This window comes from Heptranchias perlo, chromosome 35 (assembly GCF_035084215.1).
Source record: "Heptranchias perlo isolate sHepPer1 chromosome 35, sHepPer1.hap1, whole genome shotgun sequence".
NCBI lineage: Eukaryota > Metazoa > Chordata > Chondrichthyes > Hexanchiformes > Hexanchidae > Heptranchias > Heptranchias perlo.
In genome coordinates, this window is record NC_090359.1 from 17142388 (window position 1) to 17166413 (window position 24026).

The 24026-nt window shown below is 43.8% G+C and overlaps 1 long non-coding RNA gene and 1 pseudogene across 2 annotated transcripts in view; one reads left to right on the forward strand and one right to left on the reverse strand.

Moving 5' to 3' along the window:
* LOC137302376 (uncharacterized) overlaps nucleotides 1–23797 on the reverse strand; it is a 31338-nt gene extending 7541 nt beyond the window's left edge. Inside the window, exons 1-2 of one of the 2 annotated variants that reach the window (XR_010958452.1) lie at nucleotides 22899–23797; nucleotides 17119–17208 (exon numbers count right to left, since the gene is read on the reverse strand). This is a non-coding gene — a long non-coding RNA (uncharacterized lncRNA). The remainder of the gene's footprint in view (nucleotides 1–17118; nucleotides 17209–22898) is intronic. The other variant, XR_010958451.1, reaches the window with a different exon arrangement.
* Nucleotides 2891–3062, forward strand: LOC137302569 (U2 spliceosomal RNA; annotated as a pseudogene).
* Nucleotides 23798–24026: the final 229 nt, after the last annotated feature.

Below are 24026 nucleotides of genomic sequence, written 5' to 3' on the forward strand. Positions count from 1 at the left end.
TGGTGATACATCAACACAAGTTGCTCAGTTTCCATTAAACTTTGTGGACAGTCAGTTGCAATTGTACTCGCAGGGCCTAGGTTCATTATTCACGAACTAAGCAAAGATATGCTCCGCATATTAGAAGATTAAATGAGTGAAGTTTTGTTGCTATTATTATTAATTCTAAGGAAGGTGATGAGGCCCCAACACCACCGACATTTTCACCAGTTTGACACTGATTCACTTTTAACACCAGCCATGCTGCAGCCTATCTTACATAGAATGTCCGGCACAGAAATAGGCCATTCCCCACAACAGGTCCATGCCGGTGTTTATGCTCCACACAAGCCCCCTCCCTCCCTGCTTCATCTAACCCTATCAGCATATTCTTCTATTCTTCTCTCCCTCATCTGCTGATCTGGCTTCTCCTTAAATGCATCTCTGCTATTCGCCTCAACTACTCCTTGTGGCAGCGAGTTCCACATTCTAATCACTCTCTGGGTAAATAAGTTTCTCCTGAATTCCCTATTGGATTTATTAGTGACTATCTTATATTTATGGCCCCTAGTTCTGGTCTCCCCCGCAAGTGGAAATATCTTCTCTACGACTCCTCTATCAAACCCTCTCATAATCTAAAAGATCTCCATCAGGTCACCTCTCAGTCTTCTCTTTGAGAGAAAAGAGCCCCAGCCTGTTCAATCTTTCCTGTTAGGCATAACCTCTCAGTTTTGGTATCATCCTCGTAAATCTTTTTTGAACCTACTCTCTACAGTGCCTCTATATTCTTTTTATAATCTGGAGACCAGAACTGTTCACAGTACTCCAAGTGTGGTCTAATCAAGGTTCTATACAAGTTCTAACTTCTCTTTTTTTCCCAATTCTATCCCTCTGGAAATGAACCCCAGTGCTGGTTTGCTTTTTTAAATGCTGGTTTGCTACTTTTAGTGATTTGTGTATCTGTACCCCGAGACGCCTCTGCTCCTTTACCCCATTATTGAAGCAGTGGCCCACTTATTCTTCCCATCATAATTTAAAACCTCACACTTATCTATACTGAGATTCATTTGCCAGTTACACGCCCATTGTGCAAATTTATTTATATCTTCCTGTATTGTGTCGCACTCCTCCTCGGTATTAACTATACCCCCCAGTTTGGTGTTGTCCGCAAATTTTGAAATTATACTTCCAATTCCCAAGTCCAAATAATTTGTATAAATGGTGAAGAACAGTGGTCCCAGCACCAATCCCTGTGATTCACCACTCAGACCTTTTGCCAGTCTGAGAAACTACCTTTAACACTTACTCTCTGTTTTCTGTTTTGTACCCAGCTTGCTATTAATTCTGCTCTTTGTCCCCTGACTCCACCTGCTCTGATCTTATCTGAGTGAGATCATTAATTAAATACAATATTTGCGATGGGCCCATTCCCAGTAAGTAATGGATTGATGCTGCCCAGACTGATTTAATGTGGGATCCTTACAAGCAGCAGGTAGAACAGATTTGCCTCCTGTCAGTGTGGGCTGTGTCCAAACACAGGCATTGGAGGCTGAAATTACCAACATTTAGCCCACAGGAACCCACAGACACCTCCATAAGAACAGAAACTCACACAGTAACAGTATAAAATACAACAAGAGAAATGGATTGTGTGTCACAACAAACTATTGGGGCACAGAAGTACGTGATGTGGATACAACATTAACAATCCTTCGTGTTCGATTGGAAGGATTTCCCCATTGTGTAGCGATGAGGCTTTCTGCCAATGTCATTTGGCAGAATACCTCATCGCCGGAGCTTTCAAACAAGCACCAAGACGTCGTTTGGCTGGTGGTGAGAAGGGCCCTTCCCGCCAGATCCTTCATGCACTCCTGACCTCTCAGTGCCACCGTGCACTGTCCCCGAGGAAGCTGCGGTGGGGACGAGACCGTCACCCATCTCCTCCTGGAATGTCCCTTTGCAAATACGATCTGGAGAGAGATGCAGTGGTATCTGTCCAGGTTCATACATACAAATTAAGAGCAGGAGTAGGCCATTCGGCCCCTCGAGCCCTGCTCTGCCATTTGATAAGATCATGGTTGATCTGATTGTGATCTCAACCCTACTTTCCCATTTACCGACGATAACCTTTGACTCCCTTGTTAATCAGGAATCTATATAACTTAGCCTTAAAAATATTCAATGACCCTGCCTCCACTGCTGTCTGGGGAAGGGAGTTCCACAGATTCACGACTCTCAGAGAAAAAAATTCTCCTCATCTCCATCTTAAATGGGGGACCCCTTACTTTTAAACTGTGGCCCCTGGTTCTCGTCTCTCCCTCAAGGGGGCAGTTCTGTAACACATGATTCTGTGCTTTATGGGCTGTTACCAGGGAAGCACTCAGAGACAGACATCAACTGCTGTTGGAAGACCATCAACTCGGTGAAATACGCCTTTTGGTCTGCCCGAAACTTGCTGGTCTTCCAGTGCAAGGAGCTGTCCTCGACCGAGTGTTGCAGACTGGCACATTCCAAGGTCCAGGACTACGTGCTCAGGGATGCACTGAAGCTGGGTGCGGCCGCTGCAAAGGCTCTGTGGGGAAAGGCTATCGTTTAGAGCTCTCCCGCAATTGTAAACCGAGGGGCTGCAATCAGGGAAAACCCACCTCGGGCAGAATGTAAAATACAAATTTATGTAATGAATCGTAATGTACTGCAATGAATCTGTGATCAATAAGCTTATTGATTGTAATGCAATAAGGCACCCTAGAGTGTCATGAACTGTAATTATGAACAATGTGTAACTGTATTGTTGGAATCATAATTGAACTGTACTTTATGTATCTTGCAAATTGTATAATCTGTATTGTGTATGTTTGAAATGTGATGACAACTGTATTGTATGTATTGTGACAAATTTTATGAATAAAGTATATTTTTTGAAAAAAAAATCTGTTCTTATCAGTTTAATATCTGATACGTCCCCTATCTGGGGACCGTATATTAAATTGATTTTTGGAACAGGGAGATGGAATAGGGGCTTGCTCCGTCCACTCCACGCATCGACCCAGTATTGCAGTGTCTCTGGGAACGGTGCACCTCCCTGTGGGGAGATATTCAAAATGAAAAACAGGTTTTTCCAGTGTCTCTGTATGTATTATTACTGAGAATAAAGTTGATATTTTGCACTTAAAAAATGTGGAATAAATCCTCAATTAAAGCTGTGAAGATTAACCAGATAAATATTGAGGTGGAAATGATATTGAAGATTTCCAAACTGGACCTGAAACCTAAACTGACCAGAATTACAAAGTGACCCAGAACCCCAATCTTCTGTAGACACTTGCACGACAAGGCAAACACACAATGTTACAATCTAAAACTGACACTGAAACATAACTTGACCGAAATCCCCAAACTAACCCTGAATCAGACACTGAACCATTTCCCCAAACTGAAGCAGAACCAGAGCGAGTCACAAACCTAAACTTAACCAGAACCCAACAATGACTCTGAACAAAACAAGCAACAACTCTCAATCTGATCCTCAAACCTAAACAACACGGTGCCCAACACTGGAAGACCCTAAACTCACATACAAACCTCAAATAAACCAGGAACTGTAAAATGACCCAGAGACACAACCCTACCTGAACCCAAACTAAATTGAACAGAACATGAATGCCCAAACTTCTGAACAACCTCAACTTGATCTGGAACTTAAAAGTGCCCTGGAATCCTGAACATACACAGAACTCTCTATGAACAAGAGCCCTCTGCCCTTCTTGAGACCCTCTGATCCAAAGTACTTCAGAGACCAAAAACACTAAGCTGCACAAAACCCTAAATCAGCTCACAAATCCCTAGTGACCCAGAAACTTAAACTGACCTGGAACCCGAAACGGATCCAGAATCCCAAAAGTGACAGGTACCCTAAACTGACCATCAACGGAATACTGAGTCAGAACCTTAAATTGACCCACTCAACATAACTACAAAGTAACCCACAATTCCAAACTCACATTAAGTCCCAAATGAAAATGTAAATTGAAATGACTGGATACCCTAAACATCCCAAAACCCAGTGACCCAGAGCCCTAAATCGACATAAAACCCTAAACCTGTACAGAAACATAAACTGACCCAGACCCTCATACTGACACTTTCCGTGGCCTAAATTGTTAAAGCTCCAAAGGTACCAGAGTCAATCCAAGAGCTCTGGCCCTCTGGTTTCCCCTCTCAGAGCGGAAGAACGTTAAACTGTTCCAGAATCCTCAACCGACCTGGAACCCTGAACCAAAGCAAAACTGCAACCAACTCAGAATCACAGGCTGATCTAAACCCTAAACTGATCCATTATCCGAAACGGACTCAGAATATTAAAATATAGCAAACCCGAAACAGACCCGAAACACCAAGCAGATCTGGAAACCCGACCTGGCCAAGAACCCAAGCTGACTCCACTGGTTCACCTGTTAGTTCTGTAGTTTGTTTCAGGCTCTTCTGCTGTTTTTAGATATGATGTAATGTTAGGGGTCATTGAGATCAGTCTGTGAGGATCAGTCTTTGCCGGGGTCCTGTGGAATATTTTGCAGGGCTGGATGTTTTTGGATGCGTGGAGAATGTTAGTCTTGAGGGTCCTGAGTTAATTGGAGCTCTTGTGGTCAGTTTGTGTGGAGTATGTTACAACCAGATAATGAGCCAGAAACTCAAAACAACACAGAATCTCAAATTGACCAAACTGACCCAGAATATAAAACTGAACTGGGAGCCTGAACCAATCCCAATTCTAAAGTGACCAACTCATGTAAAATGAATTATAAACATAAGGAAAAGCCAAGAACCCAAATTTATGTTGAAACTCAAAATAAGCCCAGAATCCAAGATTGAACCAAAGTCTTACACTGATTCATCAGCTAAAAATATTCAATGCATGAAACATATATAGAACCCAGAATGAATCCACATGACGAGGCTGAGACCGAAGGCTGAGCGTCAGGGGTTTCGACAATCCCTCAGTGTTGGCATCAGACTGGGCGTGTTGAATCATCAGAGATCGTTGTCTATGTTTGTTGTTCTGTGTCAGTTTGTGGTGTTGTGGTTTGGGGTTTCTCTGCTCAGTATTGGGGTAATGTGCACTGTTTAAGGTCCGTTTACAGATGCTGTGGTTTGCTGTGACAGTGCAGTTATCATTTTACAAGATGCAGAAGCCCATCGTGTGATGCCATCGTTAGCTTTGGGTGTTTGATCAATGTGTGGATGGTGAGGTAAATGTGTGGGGACTGGGTCAGTTTCTGGGTATTGTGTTTTTTTTGCGGATGATGTGATCGGTTTGGGGCGTATTGTGGACAGCTTTAGGATGCTGACTCATCTGGGGAGATGGGATAGTCAGTCATTGAACACTGCCTCAGTTATGGTCCCTGAACACAGTTTGCAGTACCAGAGTCAGTTTCAGGGTGCTGTGGTCAGTTTCAGAGATACATGGTATTAGCTTGAGGTGCTGCATCAGTCTGAAGTGCTGGGCCAGTGAGAGGTACTGTACTACCCGAAGAGCTAGGTTAGGTTAAGGTGCTGGACTAACTTGAGGTGCTAGGTTAGCTTGAGGTGTTGGATTAGTTTGGAGGTTGTATTATTTTGAAGTATTAAGTTATTTTGAGGTTCTGGGCTGGAAGAGAGTTAATTTCAGTGAGTTGAAAAGGGATCTGGCCCTTGTGGAATGGAAACAAAGATTATCAGGTAAAACAGTTAAAGAGCAAAGGGAGGCCTTCAAGGAGGAGATAGTTCAGGTACTTCATCTAACCCTATCAGCATATCCTTTTCCTCCTTTCTTCCTTATGTATTTATCTAGCTTCCCCTTAATTGCATCTATGCTACTCGCCTCAACTACTGCATATAATAGCAAGTTCTACATTCTAACCCGTGTCTGGGTAAAGAAGTTTCTCCTGAATTCTTTATTGATTTTTAGTGACTTACTTATATTTATGTCGCCTAGTTTTGGACTCTTCAAAAGTAGTAACACCTTCTCAAACTCTACTCTATCAAAACCCTTCATACTTTTAAAGATCTCTCTTGGATCACCCTTCTGCCTTCTCTTTTCTCGACAAAATACAACTATCCTGTTCAGTCTTTCCCAATAGTTAAAATTTCTTAGTTCTCACATTATTCTTGGAAACCTTTTTTGCACCTTCCCTAGTGCCTCTATATCCTTCTGGTAATATGTAGACCAGAACTGTGCACGGTACTCTAAGTGTGCTCTATACAAGGTTCTGTACAAGTTTAATATAACTGCTTGGCTTTTCAATTCTATTCCTCAAGAAATGAACCCCACTGCTTTGTTTACATTTGTCCGATCTTGTTAACCTGCGTTATTAGTTTGAATGATTTGTGAATCTGTATGCCAAGATCCCTTTGCTCCTCTACCCATTTTGACTCTTATTTCCCAAGGATTATGTGGCCTCCTTATTCCTCCTACCAAAATGCACCACCTCACACTTATCTACATTGAAATTCACTAACCATTTACACACCCATTCTGCAAGTTTATTAAAGTCTTCTTGAATTTTATCACAGTTTTCTTCAGTATTAACGATGCCCCCAAATTTAGTGTCATCCACAAATTTTGAAATTGTACTTTGGATTCCCGAGTCCAAATCATTTATGTAAATGGTAAACAACAGTGGTCCCAGCATCGATCCCTGTGGAACACCGTTTCCCACCTTCTGTCAGTCTGAGTAAACACATTTAACCACTACTCTCTGTTTTCTGTTTTGTAGCCAGTTTGCTATCCATTCTGCTACTTGTTCCCTGACTCCACCTGCTCTGACCATAGTCATGAGTCGACTACCTTATCAAAGGCCTTTTGAAAATCCCTTATCTACTCTTTCTGTTACTTCTTCAAAGAATTCAATAAGGCTTGTCAAGCATGACCTTCCCTTTTGAAATCTGTGCTGACTATTCTTTATTATATTTTCAGTTGCTAGATGTATTTCTATTACATCTGTGAGGAAAGATTCCATTATCTTTCCTGCCACCGAATTTAAGCGAACTGGGGTATAGTTCTTTATAGTCGTTGTATCGTCCATTTTAAACAGAGGAATAACATCAGCTGTCCGCCAGTCCTCTGGCAGCATTCCCTTCTCCAAAGAATTGATTATATATATATATGTAATAGTGCCTCTGTTATTTCTTCCATAACTTCTTTTAATATGTGTGGACGCAATTTACCTGGACCAGGGGTATTATCTTTTCTACTTTTGACTCATTTATCAATTATCTCCCCTTTTCTATCATAAATGTCTTTATATTTTTTTTTGATTTCTGCTTCTAATGTCTTATCCATCTTGTTAGTGTCCCTGGTAAATATTGAGGCAAAGTAATGATTCAACATTTCTGCCATTACTTGTTAGTTTACCATGTGCATCCTTTAGTGTCCCTACCCCTATCATGATTTTCCTTTTGTTATTTATGTGTCTGTAGAATACTTTACTTTTTAAAAAATATTTTTTAATAATTTAATTTTGTAGTTCCTCTTTGACTTCTTAATTGTTTTTTTTACTTATTTCCTAACCTCTTCGTATTCCCTTTTGTCATCCTCTTCTTTATTGTCCAGGTGCTGAGTGTATGCATTTTTCTTTAGTTTCAATTCTGATCTTATCTCTTTATTCATCCATGGTATTTCATTATTAGTGTCAGTGTCCTTGGAACTGTATCCCAGTGAGTGTCAGTGTTCACGGGACTGTACCACAGTGAGTGTCAGTGTTCACGGGACTGTACCACAGTGAGTGTCAGTGTTCATGGGACCGTATACCAGCAAGTGTCAGGATCCACGGAATAGTATTCGAGTGACAGACAATGTCCATGGAACTGTGAGAGTCAGGGTGCATAGAACTGTTCCCCAGTGAGAGCCAGGGTGCATCGAACTGTTCCCCAGTGAGAGTCAGGGTGCAAAGAGCTGTTCCCCAGTGAGAGTCAGGGTGCATAGAACTGTTCCCCAGTGAGAGTCAGGGTGCATAGAACTGTACCCCAGTGAGAGTCAGGGTGCATAGAACTGTACCCCAGTGAGAGTCAGGGTGCATAGAACTGTACCCCAGTGAGAGTCAGGGTGCAGAAACTGTACCCTAGTGAGAGTAGGTGCCCATGGAAATGTACCCAGTGAGAATCATCGCCCATGGAACTGTCCCCCAGTGACTGTCAGGGTCCATGGAACTGTACCCCAGTGACTGTCAGGGTCCATGGAACTGTACCCCAGTGACTGTCAGGGTCCATGGAACTGTCCCCCAGTGACTGTCAGGGTCCATGGAACTGTCCCCCAGTGACTGTCAGGGTCCATGGAACTGTCCCCCAGTGACTGTCAGGGTCCATGGAACTGTCCCCCAGTGACTGTCAGGGTCCATGGAACTGTCCCCCAGTGACTGTCAGGGTCCATGGAACTGTCCCCCAGTGACTGTCAGGGTCCATGGAACTGTCCCCCAGTGACTGTCAGGGTCCATGGAACTGTACCCCAGTGACTGTCAGGGTCCATGGAACTGTACCCCAGTGACTGTCAGGGTCCATGGAACTGTCCCCCAGTGACTGTCAGGGTCCATGGAACTGTACCCCAGTGACTGTCAGGGTCCATGGAACTGTACCCCAGTGACTGTCAGGGTCCATGGAACTGTACCCCAGTGACTGTCAGGGTCCATGGAACTGTACCCCAGTGACTGTCAGGGTCCATGGAACTGTACCCCAGTGAGTGTAGGCGCCCATAGAACTGTATCAAGTGAGAGTAAGAGCCCATTGAACTCACTCTCACCCTCATATCCCACTGCACTCTCACACCCTCAGGAATAGACCATTCCTGCCCTCAATTCTGTTCTGCCATTCATTTAGATCATGGCTGATCTTTATCTTAACTCTTTTTACACATCTTGGATGTAATTTATATGGATTAGATGTAATATATTTGGATTAAATGTAATATATTTGGATTAGATGTGATATATTTGGATTTCCTAAAGGCCTTCGATGAGGTATCGCATTGTTGACTCATGGCTAAGGTCAGAGCTTGTGGAGTTAGGGGACAGGTAGCAGAATGGATAGCAAGCTGACTACAAAACAGAAAACTGAGAGTCGGGGTTAAGGGTGGCTAGTCAGACTGGCAAAAGTTGGGAAGTGGTGTTCCACAGGGATCGGTGCTGGGATCATTGTTGTTCACAATTTGCACGAACAATTTGGACTCGGGAATCTGAAATACAATTTCAAAATTTGCGGACGACACCAATTTGGGGGGTGTCGATAATACAAAGGAAGAATGGGTCAAAGTGCAAGAGGACATTAATAAACGTGGAGAATGGGCGTGTGATTGGCAAATGAATTTCAATATGGAGAAGTGTGAGGTGATGCATTTTGGTAGGAAGAATAAGGAGGCCACATACTGTTTGGATAATAAGAGTCTAAATGGGATAGAGGAGCAAAGGGATCACAGGGTACAGATAAACAAATCACTAAAAGTAGGGATGCAGGTTAATAAGGCCATAAAAAAAGGCAAACCAAGCACTGGGATTCATTTCTAGAGAGGTAGAATTGAAAAGCAGAGAGGTTTTGTTAAACTTACATAGAACCTTGGTTAGACCGCATTTGGACTACTTTGCACAGTTCTGGTCTCCATCTTATAAAAAGGATATGGAGGCATTGGTGAAGGTGCAAAAAAGATTCACAACGATGATACCAGAACAGAAAGGATGTACTTATGGGGGAAGGATGAACAGGCTGGAGCTCTTTTCTCTGAAAAAGAGAAGGTTGAGGGGTGACCTGATTGAAGTCTTTAAGATAATAAAAGGGTTTGATAGGGTAGACGTGGAGAAAATGTTTCCACTTGTGGGGGAGTCCAAAACTCGAGGTCACAAATATAAGATCATCACTAATAAATCCAATAGGGAATTCAGGAGAAACTTCTTCACCCAAAGAGTGGTAAGAATGTGGAAATCACTACCACAAGAAGTAGAGTAAATAAGGAGAAACTGTTTCCACTGACAGGAGGGTCGGTAACCAGAAAAAAACAGATTTAATATAATTGGCAAAAGAACCAGAGGGGAGACGAGGAGAATTTTTTTCGCAGCGAGTGTTTATGTTCTGGAATGCGTTGCCTGAAAGGGTGATGGAAGCAGATTCAATAGTAACTTTCAAAAGGGAAAAAGATATAAACTTGAAAGGGAAAAAATTGCAGGGCAATGGGGAAAAAGAAGGCGAGTGGGACGAAATGAATAGCTCTTTCAAAGAGCCGGCACAGGCCGATGGGCCGAATGGCCTCCTTCTGTGCTCAATCATTCCATAACGCTATACAGCCATCAATATGAGAAAGTTACTAGAATCTGTCATTCGCGATAGAGTGAAGGAGCATTTGGACAAATATATAACTGATCGGAGGGAGCCAGCATGGATTTGTAACAGCGGTTGGAATTGGAGGCAACGTATTGACATGGGTCGGGAATCGGTTTGGAGGTGGGAGACAGAGACAAGGGATAATGGGTATATACTCCAATTGGCAGGATGTGACTAGTGGTGTCCCCCAGGGGCCTCAGCTTTTCACTATATTTATAAATGACTTGGATGAAGGAATAGAGAGCCTTATATTCAAGTTTGCTGATGACACTAAGCGAGGTGGCACAGTAAGGAGTGCAGATGGGAGTAGAAAGTTGCAAAGGGAGATTATAGATTAAGTGAGTGGGTAAAACTGTGGCAAATGGAGTACAACGTGGGGAAGCGTGAGGTCATCCACTTTGAACCTAAAAGATAGATCAGAGTATTTTCGAAATGGCAAGAAGCCGGGAACTGTGGAGGAGCAGAGAGATTTAGGGGTCCAAGTACAGAAATCACTAAAAACTAGAGGATAGGTACAAAAAATAATTCCAAGTGCCAATGGAGTGTGAGCCTTCAGCTCAAGGATCTGGAATACAAAGGGGTGGAAGTTATGGTACAGTTATATAAAGCTTTGGTTCGACCCCATCTGGAGCACTGTGTTCAGTTGTGGGCACCACACCTCGGGAAGGATATATTCGCCTTGGAGGGGGTGCAGCGCAGATTCACGAGAATGATACCGGTGCTGAAAGGGTTAAATTATGAGGACAGGTTGCATAGATTAGGCTTGTGTTCCCTCGAGTATAGGAGATTAAAGTGTGATATATTTGAGGTGTTTCAGATGATTGCAGGATTTGGTGGGGTAGACAAATAGAAACTATTTCCTGTGGTGGGGGAGTCCCGAACAAGGAGGCATCACCTTAAAATTAGAGCTAGGCCGTTCAGGGGCGATGTCAGGAAACATTTCTTCACATAAAGGGTAGTGGAAATCTGGAACTGTTCCCCGCTAAAAGCTGTTGAGGCTGGGGGTCAATTGAAAATTACAAAAAACTAAGATTGATAGTTTTTTTGTTAGGCAAGGGTAGTAAAGGATATGGAACCAAGAGTTACATCGAGTCATTCAGCGCAACTGGTCTATGCCGGCATTTATGATCCACATGATCCTCCTACTTCATCTAACCCTATCAGACAGACAAACAAACACACACACACACACACACACACACACACACACACACACACACCAAAATAATGCCACGGTATTTGCCAGCATTTCAGCTGGCAGAAAGGTACAGAGAGAAATATGTGTTGCTTAATCACCCCTCTACAACAACAATGTTTCAGTGAGTGATGGGGAGATGGGCTGAGATTTATAAATAGACTTGCAGTACATTCTCTCTCTCTCTCTGGTGTATAATAGAAATGAGTCACAGTGACAGGAGCAGAAAACTGCTTGGATAGAGGATCTGACACAACACATTAAAGCTGGCAATGACTGGTGTCGAAGGATTGTAAATTTAAAGGGACATTACCATCTGGCTGGAGAGTTTTTAAGGGAAACTCGACTCCTAAAGAGTTCACTTCTACCCGTCTGATACGTTGGCTGCGGTGGACAATTTTCTCCGTGTGGACAATATATTTGCTGAATTGTAAACTATTCCACAGTGATTAACACTGAGCCTCGGTCATTTCTATATCTGAGGCCGTTTCTCCCCTTCTCTGGGTCTTAGACCTCCACCATTGCTGGTCTGAATCCAGTCACGAGAAGAGGGTGCAAGAGCAACCTGGGCAATTCTCCCTTGATCTCCCCCCACCACCTGTGGAGAGTCCCTGCCTCCCTGGCCCAGCCTTTGCTTGGTATCTTCCCCAGTGATAAGGTCGGGTTTAGAAACATGGCAGGTGGGTGAAAACCCGTATCTTACTGCTGGACCGGTCTTTTAAATTCAATTATAATTTTTATCCCTCAACCAACATCACTAAAACAGATGATCTGGTCATTATCACATTGCTGTTTGTGGGACCTTGCTGTGTGCAATGTACTGCCGTGTTTCCTACAGTAAAGCAGCAACTGCACTTCAAAAGTACTTAATTGGTAGAGGAACCACCTAGGGAACAGGTTATTTTAGATCTCGTGTTGTGTAATGAGACAGGGTTAATTAATAAACTTATAGTAAAGGATCCTCTGGAGGAGAGTGAACATAATATGATAGAATTTCATATTCAGTTTGAGAGTGATGTGGTTAAGTCCGAAACTAGGGTCTTAAATATAAATAAAGCCAATTATGTAGGTTTGAGGGGCGAGTTGGCTGAGGTAGATTGGGAAATTAGATTAAAAGATATAACGGTAGACAAACAATGGCAAATATTTAAAGAAATAATTCATAATTCTCAACTAATATACATTCCCTTGAGGAATAAAACTCCACGGGAAAAGTGGTACAATTGTGGCTAATTAGAGAATTTAAGGATAATATTAGATTAAAAGAAGAGGCTTACAATGTAGTCAAAAAGCGTAGTTAGCCTGAGGATTGGGAGAGTTTTAGAAATCAGCAAAGGATGACCAAAAATTCATAAAGAGGGAGAAAATTGAATCTGACAGTAAACCAACAAGAAATATAAAAACAGATTGTAAGAGCTTCCACAAGTATGTGAAAAGGAAGAGATGAGTGAAAGTAATCATGGGTCCCTTAGAGGCAGAGACAGAAGAAATTATAATGGAGAGTAAGGAAATGGCAGAGATGTTAAACAAATATTTGATATCTGTCTTCACAGCAGATGACACAAAAAACATACCGGAAACAGTGGGGAACCAAGGGCCTAATCAGAGTGAGGAACTTAAAGTAATTAATATTAGTAAAGAAAAAGTGCTGGAGAAATTAATGGGACTAAAAGCCGAGAAACCCCCTGGACCTGATGGCCGACATCCTCGGGTTTTAAAAGAGGTGACTGCAGAGATAGTGGATGCATTGGTTGTGATCTTACAGAATTCCCCAGATTCTGGAATGGTCCCCGTGGATTGCAAGGCAGCAAATGTAACCCCGCCATTTAAGAAAGGAGTGAGAGAGAAAAGAGGGAACTGTAGGCTAGTTAGCTTGACATCAATAGTAGGGAAAATGCTGGAATCTATTATTAAGGACGTAGTAACAGGGCACCTAGAAAATCAAAATATGATTAGGCAGAGTCATACGGTTTACTCTTCGAGTCATAGAAAGATTACAGCATGGAAGGAGGCCATTCAGCCCATCCAGTCCAGGTCAGCTCTGTGCAAGAGCAATCCAGCTAGTCCCATTCCCCCGCCCTATCCCCGTAGCCCTGAAAATTTTTTACTTTCAACTACTTATCCAGTTCCCTTTTAAAGGCCATGATTGAATCTGCCTCCACCACCCCCTCAGGCAGCGCATTCCAGATCATAACCACTCGCTGTGTAAAAAAGTTTTACATCATATCACCTTCGGTTCTTTTGCCAATCACCTTAAATCTATGCCCTCTGGTTCTTGACCCTTCAGCTAATGGGAACAGTTTCTCTCTAGACCCTTTATGATGTTGAATACCTCTATCAACTCTCCTCTCAACCTTCTCCGTTCCAAAGAGAACAACCCCAGCTTCTCCAGTCTATCCACATAATTAAAGTCTTTCATCCCTGGAATCATTCTAGTAAATCTCTTCTGCACCCTCTCCAAGGCCTTCACATCTTTACTAAAGTGCAGTGCCCAGAACTGGACACAATATTCCAGTTGTGGTCGAACCAGTATTTTATAAAGGTTCATCATGACTTCCTTACTTTTGTACTCTATGCCTCTATTTATAAAGCCCAGGGCTCATCTGCTTTTTTAACCGCTTTCTCAACCTGCCCTGCCACCTTCAACGATTTGTGCACAAATACCCCCAGATCTCTCTTTTCCTGTACCCCTTTTAGAATTGTGCCCTCTAGTTTATATTGCCTCTCCTCGTTGCTACCGAAATGTATCACCTCACATTTATCTGGGTTAAATTTCATCTGCCACATTTCCGCCCATGCCACTAGCCTGTTTATATCCTCTTGAAGTCTATCACTATCCTCTGCACTGTACACTACCCTTCCAAGTCTCGTGTCATCTGCAAATTTTAAAATGTGCCCTGTACATCCAAGTCCAAGTCCTTAATATATATCAAGAAAAGCAGTAGTCCCAGAACCAACTCCTGGGGAACACCACTATGCACCTCCCTCCAGCCCGAAAAACAACCGGTCACCACTACTCTCTGTTTCCTGTCACTTAGCCAATTCTGTGTCCATGTTGTTATTGCCCCCTTTATTCCATGGGCCACAACCTCGATGACAAGCCTACCATGTGGCACTTTATCAAACGCCTTTTGAAAGTCCATATACACAAAATCAACCACATTTCCCTCATCGACCCTCTCTGTTACCTTATCAAAAAACTCCATTAGGTTAGTTAAACACGATTTGCCTTGAACAAATCCGTGTTGGCTTTCTCTGATCAATCCACACTCGTCGAAGTGACTGTTAATTCTGTCCAGTATTATTGTTTCCAGAAGTTTCCCCACCACCGAGATTAAACTGACTGGCCTGTTATTGCTGGGTTTATCCTTACACTCTTTTTTGAACAAGGGTGTAACATTTGCAATTTTCCAATCCTCTGGCACCACTCCCGTATCCAAGGTTGTTTGGAAGATTATGGCCAGTACCTCAGCAATTTCCCCCCTTACTTCCCTCAGCATCCTCGGGTGCATCCCATCCAGACCAGTTGACTTATCTATTTTAAGTACAGCCAGCCTTTCTTGTACCTCTTCTTTATCAATTTTTAGCCCATCCAGTATTTTAACAATATCTTCCTTTACCAAGACTCAGGCAGCATCTTCTTCCTTGGTAAAGACAGATGCAAAGTATTCATTTAATACCTCAGCCATGCCCACTGCCTCCATGAGTAGATCTCCTTTATGGTCCATAATCAGCCCCACCCCTCCTCTTACTACCTGTTTACTGTTAACATATCTGTAGAAGACTTTTGGATTCCCTTTTATGTTGGTCGCTAGTCTATTCTCATACTCTCTCTTTGCTCCTCTTATTTCCTTTTCACTTCCCCTCTGAACTTTCTATATTCTGCCTGGTTCTCACTTGTTTTATCAACCTGATACCTGCCATACACCACTTTTTTCCGCTTCATCTTATTCTCTATCTCCTTTGTCATCCAGGGAGCTCTGGCTTTAGTTGCCCTACCTTTCTCCCTCGTTGGAATGTACTTTGTCTGTACCCGAATTATCTCCTCTTTAAAGGCCGCCCACTGTTCAATTACAGCTTTCCCTGCCAATCTATGATTCCAATTTACCCGGGCCGGATCTGTTCTCATCCCACTGAAATTGGCCCTCCTCCAGAAAGGGATGGACTGCAGACAGAGAGATCTAGGGACGGGCCAAAACACGGGGATTGGGTCGAAAATGTGTCCGAGAAATTAAAAGGAGAGCAGGGTCAGGCACAGAGAGAAAGTGGATGGGGACGGAGCGGGAGGGAAGAGAGAGGGTAAAGAGCGATTGATGGGGGATGACAGAGAGGGATGAGAAGGAATGGAGAGAGGGAGGGGTAAGGAAACAGAGTAAGGTGGACGCAGAGATGAGAACTCGGTTGGGAGAGAATAGGAGATGGGGAGCAAGGGAGAGGGATGTGGAGCAAGTGAAATGGGACAAGGAGGAAGTGAGAGAAACCAGCATGCAGAGACTGGGCGGTACAAAAGCAGGGGAAACAGGAATAGTGAGAGAGGTCAAGGGACGGACCGACCGTGGGTGAGCGAGTGAAGCAAACAGGCAGGTTGGAGACAGAAAGGGAGACAGACAGGTAGATAGACAGACAGGCCCACAGACAGCTGTGTTCATGCTGCAGGTCAGCCATTCTTTAAGATTATCTCAGCTATTTTGATTTACAGATTATTCATTTTATTGAGATTCAGGGCATTTATTACGTTGAATTGTAGGTGATCTCATTTGCTAAATCAGTTGATCCATTTTCTGTAGCAGATCACGTTCAGCGTCCACAGTAACACTTGGCTCAATTGGTCCCCACCAAAAACACCGTTCCCTGGTCACCGACTCCATCCCTCTCCCCGGTCACTGTCTGAGGCTGAACCAGACCATTCATAACCTTGGTGTCCTATTTGACCCCGAGATTAGTTTCTGACCACATATCCGCTCCATCACGAAGTCCGCCCACTTCCTCCTCCATAACATCGCCCGTCTCCACACCTGCCTCAGCTCATCTGCTGCTGAAACCCTTATCCATGCCTTTGTTATCTCTAGACTTGACTATCCCAATACTCTCCTGGCTGGCCTCCCATCTTCCATCCTCCATAAACTTCAGCTCGTCCAAAACTCCCGTATTTTATCTCGCACCAAGTCCCGTTCACCCCATCACCCCTGTGCTCGCTGACCTACATTAGTTCCCAGTCCGGCAACACCTTGATTTTAAAATTCTCATCCTTCTTTTCAAATCTCTCCATGGCCTCGCCCCTGCCTATCTCTGTGACCTCCTCCAGCCCTACAACCCTCCAAGATCTCCACGCTCCTCTAATTCTGGCCTCACGCTCATCGACGATTTTAATCGTTCCACCATTGGCGGCCGTGTCTTCAGCTGCATTGATCCTAAGCTCTGGAATTCCTTCTCTTTCTCTCCTCCTCTAAGACGTCCCTTAAGCCTATCTCTTTGGTCAAGCTTTTGGTCACCTGTCCTAATACCTCCTTATGTGGCTCGGTGTTAAATTCTGATTGATAATCACGCCTGTGAATCACCTGAGGGTGTTTTACTACATTAAAGGCGATATTGGCCAAGGTGCTTACCCTGAGGAAGGGAGGAACCATCACAGGCCGAGTCTCACTGGGCAGCTGTCCGACATCTCCTCGCGGCTGATTAGATTCCAGAATCTGTCACTGGAATACAACAGGACTATTTTTGAGACGATGATTATATTTAATTTGAATATATTTGTCATTAATGGTATTTGATTGATTTACTTTAACATTAAATTGTTCTTTTCTTTCCGCTCTTTACATGGATTAAATTCAGTCACAATATCAGCTGCCAACTCCAGTTTGTGAGGGATATCAAGGACAACACTAAAGGTTTTTACAAGTATATTAAGAGAAAGAAGGTGACTCAGAGTAATGTGGTACCTTAAAGACAGACGCAGGGGATTATAGTAATTGAAAGGGAGAGAGGGTGAAGAATTTGAAAAATTTGTACAGGAGAACTTTCTTAATTAGTATATTTCTAGCCCAACGAGGAAGGAAGCAGTGCTGGATCGAGTTTTAGTGAATGATGTAAGGCAAGTGGAGTGTATTTCAGTGAGAGAACATCTGGGTAATAGTGATCATAATATAATTAGGTTTAAAGTAATTACAGAAAGGGACAAAGAAAAATCAAAGGTGAAAATATCCAACTGAAAGAGAGCCAATTTCAGTGATTTGAGAAGGGATCGAGCACAGGTGGACTGGAAACAAAGATTGGCCAAAAAACAGTAAATGAGCAATGGCAGGTCTTCAAGGTGGAGATAGTTCGGGTATAAACCAAGGATTTTCCCATAAGGAGCAAAGATATGGCATCCAAAGCTCGAGCTCCCTGGATGACAAAGGAAATAGAGCTTAAAATAAAACAGAAAAAGGTTTATGACCACTGTCAGGTACAGAATACAGCACAAAACCAGGAGAGTGTGCAGGGGGAAATTGAAAAGGATATAAGAAGGGCAAAGAGAGAATATGAGAAAAGATTAGCAAGTAACATAAATGGGAACCCAAAAACTTTTATAAAAATATAAAAAGTAAAAGGATAAAAGGAATGGTGGGGCCGGTTAGGGATAAAATAGGAAATCTGCTTGTGGAGGCAGAGGGCATGACTGAGGTACTGAATGAGGACTTTGCATCTGTCTTCACAAAAGAAGAGGATGAAGTTAATGTCGCAGTCGAGGAGGAGGGAGTAGAGATATTGGATAGGATCAAAATAGATAGAAAGGAGGTGCTAAATAGGTTGGCATCACTCAAAGTTAACAAGTCCCCCGGTCCAGGTGGGATGCATCCCAGGCTGCTGAGGGAAGCAAGGGTGGTGATAGCAGAAGCTCTGACCACAATCTTTCAATCCTCCTTGGATATGGGAGTGGTGCCAGAGGACTGGAGGATTGCAAATGTTACACCCCTGTTCAAAAAAGGAGAGAGGGATAAAACTGGTAACTACGGGCCAGTCAGTCTAATATCAGTGGTGGGAAAACTACTAGAGACCATTGTCAAGGACAAAATTAATTCTCACTTGGAGAGGCATGGGTTAAGAAGGAACAGCCAGCACGGATTTCTTAAAGGCAAACCATATCTGACTAACCTGATTGAATTCTTCGATGAAGTAACAGAGAGGGTCGATGGAGGTAGTGCAGTCGCTGTTGTATATATGGACTTGCAAAAAGCATTTGATAAAGAATCACATAACAGACTTATTTGGAAAACAGAAGCCCATGGGATTAAAGGAAAAAATTGGTGGAAACTTGGGTACGTAATTGGCTAGGGGAAAGGAAGCAGAGAGACGTGGTGAACGGATGCTTTTCTGACTGGAGAGAAGTATGCAGTGGGGTCCCCCAGGGGTCAGTATTAGGACCATTACTTTTCTTGTTATATCAAAATGACCTGGATTTGGGTTTCGGGAGCACAGTTTCAAAGTTTGCGACTGATACAGGACTTAGCAACGTAGTAAATAGTGAGGAGGATAGTAGCAGATTTCAGGAGGACATAGACAGACTGGTAAAATGGGCAGACACAGGGCAGATGCAATTTAAGACGGACAAGTGTGAAGTGATGCACTTTGGGAGGAACAAAACGGACAGGCAGTATAATCTAAATGGGACTATTTTGAGGGGAGTGCAAGAACAGAGGGACCTGGGGTACATAGTCACAAATCTTTGAAGGTGGCAGGGCAAATTGATAAGATGGTTAAGAAAGGGTATGGGAAACTTGGCTTTGTAAATAGGGGCATTGAATACAAAAACGAGGAAGTCATGCTGAACCTTTACAAATCACTGGTTAGGCCTCAGCTGGAGTATTGTGGACAACTCTGGGCACCGCACTTTCGGAAGGATGTCAAGGTCATGGAGAGGGTACAGAGGAGGTTTACCAGGATGGTACCAGGGATGAGGGACATCAGTTATGTGGAGAGGTTGGAGAAGCTGGGATTGTTCTCCTTAGAGCCGGGGATAAGGGGAGATTTAATAGAGGTGTTCAAAATCAAGAGGGGTTTTGATAGTTTCTCCCTACTTGCTCGGTTTCCTCTGGCAAGCGGGTCGGTAACCAGAGGTCGTAGATTTAAAATAATTGGCAAAAGAACTAGAGAGGAAATGAGGAGAAGTTTTTCTTCATACAGAGAGTTGTTAAGATCTGAAACGCACTCCCTGAAAGGGTGGTGGAATCAGATTCCATGGGAATTTTGAAAGGGCAATTAGACATATACTTGAAGAGGACTAATATGCAGGGTTATGGGGAAAGAGTTGGAGTGTGGGACTAAATTGGACAGCTCTTTCAAAGGCACGATGAATGGCCTCCTTCTGTTCTGTAAGTTTCTCTGAAAAGTGGGTAAAATAGTGTGAGAGAGGGAATGAGTCTCGGAGAATCTGTGTGAGAGAGGGAGTGAGTCTCGGAGAGTCTGAGAGTGTGTCTCGGAGAGTCTGCATCTGGATGAAGGAGAGTCTGAGAGGTAGAGTGGGAGGGAGATGGAGAGGGAGAAAGGGTTTGTGAGAACGGGCAAGAGAGAATATTGGAGACAGGAAAGAGAAACAGTCTGTGTGCAAGAGAGAGAGGAAAGGGGAAGAGAGCCTGTTTGTGCATGAGAACGAAGGGATAGAAATGTGAGAAGTTGGAGAGAAATGAGAGATTGCATGGATAAAAGGACAGAAAACTGAGAGTTGTGGTTAACAGATGTTTCTTGCACTGGAAGGATTTAAACAGTGGCGATCCCCGGGGTCAGTGTTGGCACCATTGCTTTTCTCAATATCTGTGGATAGAAATGATCTGGACCTGGGTGTAAGGGGCACAATATCAAAATTTGCAGCTGCCACAAAGATAAGGAGTGAGATTAACCATGAAGAGGATTGTCAACAACTTCAGGAGGAGGCAGACAGGTGAGCAGTTTGGGCAGGTAGATGTGAGATGGAATTTAATGGGGAGAGATGTGAGGTGAGAAGAATAAGGAGAGGAAATAGACACTATACTGTAAAACTGTAAAAGGAGTAGAGGAGCAGAGAGATTTAGGGATTCAGATACACAAATCTTTAAAAAAGTGGGAGGACAAGTTGATAAAGCTGTTTTGCAAAAACCCCCATGGGATCCTAGGATTTATAAATAGGGGCATAGAGTATAAAAGGAAAGAGTTAATGCTACACCTGGACAAATCATGGGTCAGGCCACAGTCAGAATATTGTGTCCAGTTTTTGGTGCATTACTTTAGTAAGAATGTCGCGGCCATGGAGAGGGGCAGAAGAGATTCACTAAGATGATCCCAAGGATGAGAGTCTTGACATAACTTTTCATGACAGCAGAGAAGTTCAAATAAGATCAGAGAGTGGGGATCAAAATTATGAGGGGGTTTTGATAAAGTAAATGAGGGAAAACTATTTCCACTAGTACGGGTACGGGAGCACAGTGGTTATGTTACTGGACTAGTAATCCTAGAGGCTCGGACTAATATTCCGGAGTCATGAGATCAAATCCACGGCAGCTGGGAAATTTAAATTCAATTAATTAAATAAAATCTGGAATTTAAAAAAAACCTAGTATCAGTGATGGTGGCCATGAAACTACCGGATTGTCGTAAAAACCCATCTGGTTCACTGATGTCCTTTAGGGAAGGAAACCTGCCGTCCTTACCCAGTCTGGCCTATATGTGACTCCAGACCCACAGCAATGTGGCTGATTCTTAATTGCCCTCTGAAATGGCCTAGCAAGTCACTCAATTGTTCAAGACAGGTGGCACACCACCACCCTCTCAAGGGCAACTGGGAAGGGTAATAAATGCTGGCCTTGCCAGCGACGCCCACATCCCAGTTCGTGAGTCGGTAACTGGAGGGCATCAAATTAAGAGAGGTTGGTTTTCTTTTTGATGTAGAGGGTTGTTAGGACAATGGAATGTCCGACCAGAAACAATGAGGGAAGCAGAATTTAAAAGGGAAGTGAATCAATATCTGAAGAAGAAAAGATGAAAGATCTTGAAAGGCCTTCGATAAGGTACCGCATAGTAGACTCATGACCAAGGTCAGAGCTTGTGGAGTCAGGGGACAGGTAGCAGAATGGATAGCAAGCTGATAACAAAACAGAAAACAGAGAGCAGGGGTTAATGAGAGTCACTCAGACTGACAAAAGGTGGGAAGTGGTGTTCCACAGGGATCAGTGCTGGGAACACTGTTGTTCACCATTTGCATCAACGGTTTGGACTTGGGAATCGGAAGAACAATTTCAAAATTTGCAGACAACACCAAATTGAGGGATATAGTTAATAGTGAAGAGGACTGCGACAAAATACAGGAAGACATTAATAAACTTGCAGAATGGGCATGTAATTGGCAAATGAATTTCAATATAGATAAGTGTGAGGTGGTACAAATTTAGTAGGAAGAATAAGGAGGCCACATACTTCCTGGATAATAAGAGTCTAAATGGGATGGAGGAGCAAAGTGGGGTCTCAGGGTACAGATACACAAATCATTAAATGCAGTGACTCAGGGTCATAAGGCCATAAAAAAGCAAACAAAGCACTGGGATTCATTTCCAGAGGAATAGAATTGAAAAGCAGGGAAGTTATGTTAAACTTGTCTAGCACCTTGGTTAGACCACACTGAGCACTGTGCACAGTTCTGGTCTCCATGTTACAAAAAGGATGTAGAGCCACAGGAGAAGGTGCAAAAAAAATTGACAAGGATGATACCAGAACTGAGAGGTTATAACTATCAGGATGGACTGAACAGGCTGGGGCTCTTTTCTCTAGAAAAGAGAAGGCTGAGGGGTGACCTGATAGAGGTCTTTAAAATTATGAGGGAGTTTGATAGGGTCGACATAGATGTGTTTCCACTTGTGGGGGAGACCAGAACTATGGGCCATGAATGGAAGATAGTCACTAATAAATCTAGTAAGGAATTCAGGAGGAACTTATTTACACAAGGAGTGGTTAGAATGTGGAACTTGCTAACACATGGAGTAGTTGAGGTGAATAGCATTGATGCCTTTAAGGGGAAGCTCGATAAGTACATGAGAGAGAAAGGAACAGAAGGATATACAGATAGGGACAGATGAAGAGAGGTGTGAGAGGGGCTCGTGTGGAGCATAAACACCGGCACAGACCAGTTGAGCCGAATGGCCTGTTTCTGTGCTGTAAATTCTATGTAATTCCAAATAGTCCATAAATACGGAGAATAAAAGTGGGCCCAGCACTGACCCCTGGGGTAACCACTTCCAACCCTTCTCCAATCTCAGCAACTCCCATTAACCCGGACCCTCTGTTTCCGGTCCCCAGACAACTTTCTCCCCGCACTGTTCCATTTCCTTTTAAACGGCCCACCTGAACAGACTGGACATTACCCCGGGGATCCCCCAGTTACCTTCACACCGTTGCTCGCCATGTGTCTGATTTCACTTGACATCCTTCACAGTCTCATCGAATTGTCTTGGTGCCTCCCGGCCGTGTGAACATCCAAAGAGGTTTCCAGTCAGCCTCAAGTATTTTCCAGCAAATTGTTCAAATCCGTTGCAGTTTTCCTCAAAACTCCTGGAAGTTCAGGCACGAATTCTCCTGTGGAAGAAAGTCACATCGTGTTACGGGACGGAAGAATTAACGAACCTTCTGAAGTACTCGGTGTCGGCCGTGGCTCATTTGTATCACTCTCTCACCCCTAGAATCATAAAGGTTGTGGGTTAAAGCCCCCCTCCAGAGACCTGAGCACAAAATCTCAGCTCACACTCCAGTGCAGTACTGAGGGAGTGCTGCACTGTCAGAGGGGCCGTCTTTTCCACGAGCCGTTAAACCAGTCCGGCGCCTCAGGTGGATGAAAAAGATCCCACGACACTATTCGAAGAAGAGCAGGGAAGTTCTCCCCGGTGTCCTGGCCAATATTTAATCCTCCACCAACACCTATAAACAGATTATCTGGTCATTTATCACATTGCTGTTTGTGGGATCTTGCTATGCACAAAATGGCTGCCCACATAACAACATTGACCTCATTTCCAAAGCCCCCCATTGGCTGCGAGGCTTTGGGTCGTCCTGAGGATGTGACAGGCGCTGGAGAAATGCAAGTTCCCCCTCCCCGGGGCCGCCCTCCGCTCTAATCCCATTGCCCGTCTCTCGGTCCTGACCCCGGGCTCGGGGACTCTCGGCCGGTCCAGGGCCCTTTAAGAGGGACGCGCCACACTGCGCATGTGCGCCGTTTATTTAAATCAAACCGCGCGATTCAAAGGAAAAGTGACGTCAGTTTCCGTCACAATAAAAACCGCTCGTTCTCAACCGAAAAAACGGAAAGTTTGTCTCGCGACACAACAGGAAGCGGTCGCTGATCCGGCGGGTGATGTGCGCATGTGCGAACATTCTCCCAGAGTGCAACGCGGCCCGTCTCACAGATGGGGCCTTTTCTCCGCCGCTCTGCATTGTGGGAGATTCTGCCGCCATGACGGCTCCGGGTCACCGAGTTCATCCAATCACAGGTGAAGCTTCCCGGATTGGTGGAACCGAC